The sequence below is a fragment of the Musca vetustissima genome, unplaced genomic scaffold, assembly GCF_032173495.1.
Source record: "Musca vetustissima isolate MV318-11 ecotype Yass unplaced genomic scaffold, APGP_CSIRO_Mvet_v1 utg16717, whole genome shotgun sequence".
Classification (NCBI taxonomy): Eukaryota; Metazoa; Arthropoda; class Insecta; order Diptera; family Muscidae; genus Musca; species Musca vetustissima.
The window spans coordinates 90,896-99,824 of record NW_026872559.1 but is presented as its reverse complement, the minus strand read 5'-3'; the positions used below and the strand labels follow the sequence as shown (position 1 = coordinate 99,824).

Here is an 8,929-nt window from a genome sequence, read left to right as displayed (position 1 = left end):
TATTGGGGGTACCCTTATATGGGGGCTATCCGAAAATATGGACCCATATTTATAATTTTTAGTGGAGAAATTTGGTACCCAATAAGAACCCAATGTACCGAATTTTAGCGAATTCGGTTGAAAAACGCGCTCAAGAACCTCAAAATACCGAAAATTGGGGGGTACCCTTATATGGGAGCTATGCCTAAACGTGGACCGATAAAGCCCATCTTCGAACTTGACCTGCCTGCAGACAAAGGACGACTCTATGCAAAATTTTGGCGATCTATCTCAATTCGTTTAGACGCTAGAGTGATTACAATAGACGGACAGACGGACATGCTGAAATCGTCATAGAATTTTACGCTGATCAAGAATATATATACTTTATAGGGTCGGAAATGATTATTTCGATGCGTTACAAACGGAAAAACAAAACTAATATACCCTCCATACTACGGTGGAGGGGGCTATCCGAAAAAATGAACCAATATTTATAATTTTTGGTGGGTGATTTGCTACTCAATAAGAACCCAAAGTACCAAATTTCAGCGAATTCGGTAGAAAAACGTCATCAAGAACCTCAAAATACCGAAAATTGGGGGGTACCCTTATATGGGAGCTATGCCTAAACGTGGACCGATATATCCCATCTTCGAACTTGACCTGCCTGCAGACAAAAGACGGCTCTATGCAAAATTTTTGCGATCTATCTCAATTCGTTTAGACGCTAGAGTGATTACAACAGACGGACAGAAGGACAGACGGACATGCTTAGATCGTCATAGAATTTTACTCTGATCAAGAATATATATACTTTATAGGGTCGGAAGTGATTATTTCGATGCGTTACAAACGGAAAAACAAAACTAATATACCCTCCATACTATGGTGGAGGGTATAAAAAATAACTATGGGCTTAATTTTGGAACTTTAGTATGGTTTTTTGTACCAAACGCAATGTTTTGTTTTTTTTTAATAAACCCAAGAAATATATTTAAATAAATAACAAAATTTCCACAATTTCGAATTAAGGCAATATTGCAAAAATCATTTAAATTTCTTCCAATTCAGAAAAACAACCAAAGCCGAAAATCCTCCCATTTATTTTTTTAACATTTCATTTTCGATACTGCTACAACATCCGCTAGCACCATCTCAATCTAGCGTACAAAGTGACACATTTCTTTGCCTAATGTAATTTTTCACTTCTGCTTCTTTTACGTTTCGGTAAATTTCCAATGCCAATGTCATCACTTATTTATCATTTTCACTGGAAATGGAATAGAAAAAAGCCATGTTCTATGCCACGAAGAAGATGCACAAGCCAAAATGAAAGCATTGAATGGAATATTTTTCTTTCTGATGTTTTTTTCATTGCTTTGCTTTTAGTTCTTCGTCTTCTTCTAGTTCGATTCGATCTGGTTTGTTTCAAAGCAAAAAAAAATGCTTTCATCCTCCCATCCGTATTATTTTTGTTTCACATTCATCAAAAACAAAACAGCAAAGAGGCTTTGTGTCAGTCAAACAGCACGTATAATTTAATGTCAGCTCTAGGTTCTATGATAGGATATGTATACATGTCTGCTGTATGTATGTCGAAGTTTTGTTCCATTATTATTTACGTTCTGTTGACATGGACATAATCTACTCAGAGAGATAAAGCAAGTGAAAGTATCTCGATATTTAATACCCCTAGATTTTGGAAAATGAAAATCGGTGTTGTAGTAAAGGTTTATTGAAAACCCCTCCTGTATCTATTTATTAGCAGGTTGTCTATATAAATACGAGATTTTAAAGAAATATATTAAATACCTCTCATATATCTATTGACGATTGGAAAAATGCTTTCATTCTATGAAATCGATTACGAATTTTCTACTTTTTGAAGAGCTGATATAAGTCATAAATTACTAGAAATGTTCTAAATCTGTAGAAATGCCATAGATACAGGGTGAAATAAAAAACCAGTAAAGAAAGTAGTAAAGTCGGACTGGGCCGACTATATGATACCTTTCACCAGTTAGGGTATATCCCTCGAAGGAACATACTCATGTCTTTCTGCAATCCATAATAAATTTAATTTCATTCGGACAGATTTAGAGTCGTCTGCGTACCATGGGACAAATTTATGGAAAACTAGCTGGACCCGTGGCGCTTCGCTGCCCCTACTAAAGTGATTAACATGGAAAAGTTCACGTAGAAAACTATTTGTATGCAGTTAAAAGCTGATATAGGTTTTATAGTAGCCAAATTCGAAGATTACTGTTCGGCTATAGATATTTCGTAGTGTAATATCAGTAATTATATCGTAGCAGCTGGTTAATGTATAAATTATTCGATTCAGTAGATTACAAATACATTTTTAAATAATCATTGATTAACAGTGGTGACATTAAAAAAATTTGGATTGACTTATCTCAATAGCATTATACACTAATATATTTTCTACAATATTTACATGTTTATCATTAATCGTTCAAAGACCAACACAATCATTCATTCCCATTACCTCCAACCATTATGTCTGTATTCTCAACTGATTTCCCATTATGTGGCTGGGATCCCTTCCTCGCTCCGATTGATATCGCTAAGATCCCTGTTGTATAATTCCTGTTAAGGTTTTCAAAAGAATGCTTTATCACATTATACTATTTTTGCCGAACCTAGATTTAGTCTTGGTCTTAACTGTACATACCTTAGTATTTTTAAGAAAACCAAGATCAAGTCCGAAGATAGAATTTGTAGCAATTGAGTTAGTCGTTCCCTCTATACATCTTCGAAAAAAACTAAACTTAATACGTAATGGACACATTTTGTTTTGAGTTTAACTATGATGATAACCCACCACAGATTTCAGATTTTTATAACTTTTAATCCAGCATCAGCATTTCGCTGCTGGATATCTCCCAATTATTGCTGATTCATACTTTTATTGCATTCATATTTATTTTCCCCAATGGTTGTAGAATTATTGAAATTCAAAACAAAACAAAAAAGTTCCTTAACTGAATTTTTTCCAAAATGACAAAATGTAAAAATTATAATGTCAATAATTTTCATTTTACATAAATTTTATTAAAATATGTGAAGATAATGTAGAGATAACAGCAGACGTTCGCGGAATTACTGAACTGGTGGTTTTTTCATTACTGTTAATAACATAATAGAATAGGGCAACAAATTATGAGTCGAAAATTTCTGATTTGGACCAATTTTTACTTCCTGGTAATTTAAGATTGGATTTGTACTTATCTGAGTATCATACATACTTTTATGAACAGATTTATTCAAGATATTCTAATATGTTCATAGAAAATGAATATTAGTTCAGAGGTATGATTACGGTTTATGCTTTAACTCCTCGACATCGCGGAATTTTTGAAGTTTATTTTGCCTATCTTACTTCCATGGGATGGCATGACTGACTGTGAAAATTTCTGCCAAGTCAATTCAGCGATTTTTGTGTCTACAATCAAAAGCGTTTTTTTTTTCTATATATAGAGAAATTAAATTCAATTGGGAGTAAGATCTCCCCATTGTTTCACGCCAATTTTTATATGGATAATGCGTATTTGTAACCAATTTACTCAGCAAATTTTAAAGTGGGAATCTGGAACCCTTCTTAAGATATAAGCATAGAATTTCTATGTTATTTCAGAGTTGGGAATACTTTTGATGGTATAACTCGATATCCACGCGGAATTTTAGGTTTTTATCTAGCCAGTATTCTTTCTATTGGGTATCATCAGGTACTGTAAAAATCTCAGTAAAATCTATTCAGCGGTTTTTGACTTTTCAAACAAACATTTTTTTATTCTCTATATGTAGATCATTTAAATGCAATGAGGATTGCATTTCCCCCTAATATACCGCGCTCACTTTTGTATGGATGATGTGTATTTACATCAACGTTATTCAGACAAATTTTGAAGACGGAATCTCAAGCCGTTCTTAAGATATACGCATATTAAATGTTCCGGAATTTTGAGGTATGTTTACTATTGATGCTATAACTCTGCAACCACGCGGAAATTTTGGAGTTTGTTTAGCCTATGTTACTTTCAGGGCATGTCATGACATTCTGTGCAAATCTCATTAACATCTGTTCAGCGGTTTCTGCGTCTATCGGGAACATACACACAAACAAACAAACAAATTTTTTTCTGTTTTATATATATAGATAATTTATAGCAAAATATATATGGAAGCTATAGCTCCGTAAATATGGAAGCATAACGGAATAATGTCCTTCAAGTCTCAATTTGATACGTTGTGCAAAATTTTGTGTTAATCGGACAAACACTAGAAGTTTGGTGCACCATTTATGTAAAATCGGACAAATATATATGTTTATGCGAGAGCTATATCGAAATCTGAACCGATTTTGCTCATCGAAGGATATATAGGGACTTTGATGTACAATTTACATAAGATTGGACGAAAGTATATATGGAAGCTTTATCTAAATCTGAATCGACTTTTCCGAAGCTTGCCACTCATAATTCTAGACTCTGTACCCTATGCCAAATTTCGTGCAAATCAAAAGATATATAAAAACTTTTGAGCTCCATACACCTTAAATCGGACGAAAATATATATGGGAGCAATATATAAATCTGAGTCGATTTTCTCGAAACGTGGCACATGTCATTCTAGACTCAATTCAGTACCCTATGCCAAATTTCGTGCAAATCGATAGATATATAGGGACTTTGGTGCCCCATTAACCTTAAATCGGATGAAAATATATATGGGAGCTATATGTAAATCTGAACCGATTTTCACGAAACTTAGCAAACATCATTCTGGACCTAATTCAGTACCCTATGCAAAATTTCATAAAAATCGAAAGATATATAGGGACTTTGGTTTCCCGTTTACTTTAAATCGGACGAAAATATATATGGGAGCTATATCTAAATCTGGAGTCAATTCAGTATCCTATGCCAAATTTCGTGCAAATCGAATGATATATAGGGACTTTGGTGCACCATTTACATGAAATCGGACAAAACTATACATGGGAGCTATATCTAAATCTGAACCGCAACCCCAAATATATATGGGAGCTATATCTAAATCTGACCAGATTTTCTCGAAAATTGACACACGTTATTGTAGAGTCAATTCAGTATTCTATGCCACATTTCGTGCAAATCGTCCCAAAGTTCGCCAAATTTTGTCATAATCGAAAGATATATAGGGACTTTTGTGTCCCATTTATCTTAAATCGGACGAAACTATATACGAGAGCTATATCTAAATCTGAATCGAGTTTCTTCAATTTCAATAGGATTCGTCCTTGGGCCAAATAAGTGACTTGTGCCAAATTTCATCTAAATCGGATCATAAATGCGACCTGTACTTTGTTTACAATTAACGAACGGACGGACTGACGGACATGCATAAATCGACTTAAAAAGTGATTCTATGCATATTCTCAAAAGTAACCATGTGTCTATCTCGTTTCCTTTTGCCTGTTACAAACATATGCACAAAGACATAATACCATGTACCACAGTGTAATGAAGGGTATAAAAATGTCGGAAATAACATCAAATTTTAGAATAATTTTAGATTTGTTCGAATTGTTCACCTTTGGCACGAATTATGGCCTTCAAACGGTCAATGAAACACGCTGCCCTAATGTTGCTCTTCGGTATTTTGGCCCATTCCCGACGAAGCGCTAGCTTAAGGTGATCGACACTTTGGTAATTTTTAGTGCCAACTTTGCTTTCCAAAATACTCCAGACGGATTGGTATCCGGAGATTTTGGTGACCATTGTGCGCCGGGAAGCGAGGAACTTCATTTTGTAACCATTCTTGGCGCGTACTGAGTGCGATGTTGCTGAATCCTGTTGGAATGTCCAAGGTCTGCGGCCAAAATGTTTACGTTCCCAAGGCATTAATACACCCTCCAGAATATTTTCGCGATACTATTCGGCATTTATTCTGATGCCACGGTCGATTAATACGAGCGTAGAGCGACCATTAGCTGTTATGGCGGCTCACACCATCACCATGGCCGGCGCTTGAGTTCTGGTGGCCAACCAGATTTCTCCGATCGTATTAATCGAATAAATGCCGAATATAATCGCGAAAATATTCAGCCGACCTCTTGGCAAGTAAACACGGTAATTTTGTTTGTTTACAAACTGCTGGACAACGAATGTTTTCTCATCGGAAAAAAACAAATTCGGCAGTTCAACACTTTCGGCCAAGCAAAGCAACTATTTAGCTCTTTTGAGTCTATTTTCTTTCTGTTGCGGTTTATGTTCTTACACTTTTTAGAATTTCAACGGCTTTACCCCGAGCTCATTTTTCAATATTTTCCGTATGGAATATTGTGATATGTTCAGTTCACCAGCCATTTTTCGGCCACTGCGACGCTGGTTTCGATCAAATCGCTTCTTTACTTTTCGAACCATTTCTGCTGATGTTGCTGTTTTCTTCCGTCCACTTCCTTGACATCGGGCTACGCTACCAGTATCACGGTAACGAGCGATTGTACGAAACACAAAAGATTTATTTACATTTAAATGCTGGAGTGCTCTAACGATAGCCACTTGTGGTTTTCTAGCCAAATATAAAGAAACTAGCATATGCCCGCTACGTCGTTAGCGGGTCTTTCCAAAAACATTGATTTAGCTACACAATATAACTTTATACAGATTTATGCATTTCTAAGTATGTACTTACAATGATCCATATCACATTTTAAACTTGTTTAATAATCTCCACACTTTTGGATAGCTCCTATGCCTTAATTTAAAAAAAAAAATCTTAGATCTTAGTCTTCGAACATAGGCTTAATTAGCGTTGGTGCTCGAATTTTACTATATAGAGAAAACTTTACTCATTTTCATATATTTCTCAAATTCAACGGTATTAATGTTCAACATTTCTCATCACACCATAATATTCGCGTAAGTGGGGTTGGAAACATCATTAGAAATAAATGTCAGTACTGTTATGGTAAAAATCTTAGAAATATTTGCGTTTAAAAGTGTCAACAATTTAGTACTTGCGTTGTTCAGTGCCTTGTTTCACTTATTTGTAAAATTCTAAAATCATTCGCAGTACTATAAGTCTATGGATTGGAAACTATATTTCATGTAACTGTCAACGTTTTTAGATCAGATTTTGGATTATACAAACAAAATGTCAGCACTTTATCTCTACCCGTTCTGTCGTACACAATATTTAGAACCCTAAGTACTAAACTGCGAAAACATTGTTTGTAATACAAAAAGACTTGTACCAAATTCTATCTCCACCCGTACCGCCGTATACAATGTGTTGTACTTTTAAAAATTATTGCTGGAAAGCAGTTATGTATAAATGTTTGTCGTTATAGTTCCAGATACGTATTTAATAACAGGTTCATATCTTTATCCGTTCTACCGTACCCAATATTTAGTACTTGTTGGTACCTTTAAGTGCAATTTACCAACTTCTTGGTGTATTAGGCAATGCTAATTTCTATCCTTATAAACTTGTTGATGGCGCTGGGAATAATTATATTTGTATTTTAGAAGCCACATACACGAATTCCAAACTCTACCACTTCTAATCGCTCAATACAAATTTTGTAGTTTCCAGGCATTTTGGAACCCTTTTAATAAAAAACTTCATTACTATACTATTATGTTTGCGTACTAACTTTTCCCACTTTTAGTACAAATATTTAGTATTTTTCTATTTAGTACTTATTTCCAATAATATATATTTCAATTTTTAATCTACACCGTTCAAGTTGTCATTTAATATTTAGTTCCTGATTTCTATCTCTATCGGTTCTATTGTAATTCAATATTCATAATTTTTAGTACATTTTAGTACTAATTTCCAACAAAATATTTTTGCCCATCGTTCTATTTGTAATAGATTAAGTTACATACCATATTTCAGTACTTTTTAGTACCTTAAGTACTAATTTCCAAAATTTGTTCACACATCGCCCTTCGCTTATAATTGACAAAGCTGCATACCAAATTTCAAAGTTTTACTTCCTAACGTTCCGGTGTAATATAGTTTTAGTACTTTTTAGTACTATTAAGTACTAATTTCCAAAAAAATGTTCGCACCTAATTCTATTTGTAATAGCTTAAGCTCCACACTATGTTTCAGATATGAATCTTCACCGATTTCATTCAGATGTAATGTTTAGTACTTATTAGTACTAAATTTCAAAAATTTTTCCAACGCACCACTTGGCTTATCATAGGCAAAGCTACATACCAAATTTCAGAGTTCTACTTCCAACCATTCCGGAGTAATACAGTTTTAGTACTTTTTAGTACCTTTAAGTACTAATTTCCAAAAAAATTTTTTGCACATTATTCTATTTGTAATAGCTTAAGCTACATACCATGTTTCAGATATCTATCTCCACCGGTTCCAATGAAATATAATATTTAGTACTTTTTAGTACCTTCTAGTACTAAATTCCAAATTTCTTTCACACATTCCTCTTTGCTCGTCTTATACAAAGCTACGTACCAAATTTCAAAGTTCTACATCTAACCCTTCCCGCGTAATACAGTTTTTAGTACTTTTTAGTACCTTTTAGTACGAATTTCCAAAAATCAAGTTTCTAGCTTTAGCCGTTTCGTCTGGGCGTTGATGATCAGTCAGTCACTTATAACGCAACTCTTTTATATATATAGATCACACTATGACGCTTAAATTCCGTCAGAATAACTTTTTTTCTGGAAAATTCTCACCAAAATGCTTTTGTACACATTATCAACAATATTATGAGCTTTCACTGGATTAATTTTAACAGCTGGCGGACGAATGGCTTAGAAATGACAGCAGTCTGAAGTTGGTTGTAGTTTTTTCATCTCACCCTGTATCTTTTGTCATAGCAGGAAGGACAGTTATCGAGGACTCTGGGAAAATTCAGTCTCGGCATTATGGAACTAGACTGCCTAGAAATAAGCAT

The 8,929-nt window shown here is 34.3% G+C and overlaps 1 long non-coding RNA gene across 1 annotated transcript; it reads right to left on the bottom strand.

Annotated features, from left to right (window-relative positions):
- Positions 1-6,136: 6,136 nt before the first annotated feature.
- On the bottom strand, positions 6,137-8,845 carry LOC133329364 (uncharacterized). The gene is made up of 2 exons (XR_009754310.1): positions 8,754-8,845; positions 6,137-6,577 (listed from the first exon to the last, which is right to left on the bottom strand). It is a non-coding gene; the product is annotated as an uncharacterized LOC133329364 (long non-coding RNA).
- Positions 8,846-8,929: the final 84 nt, after the last annotated feature.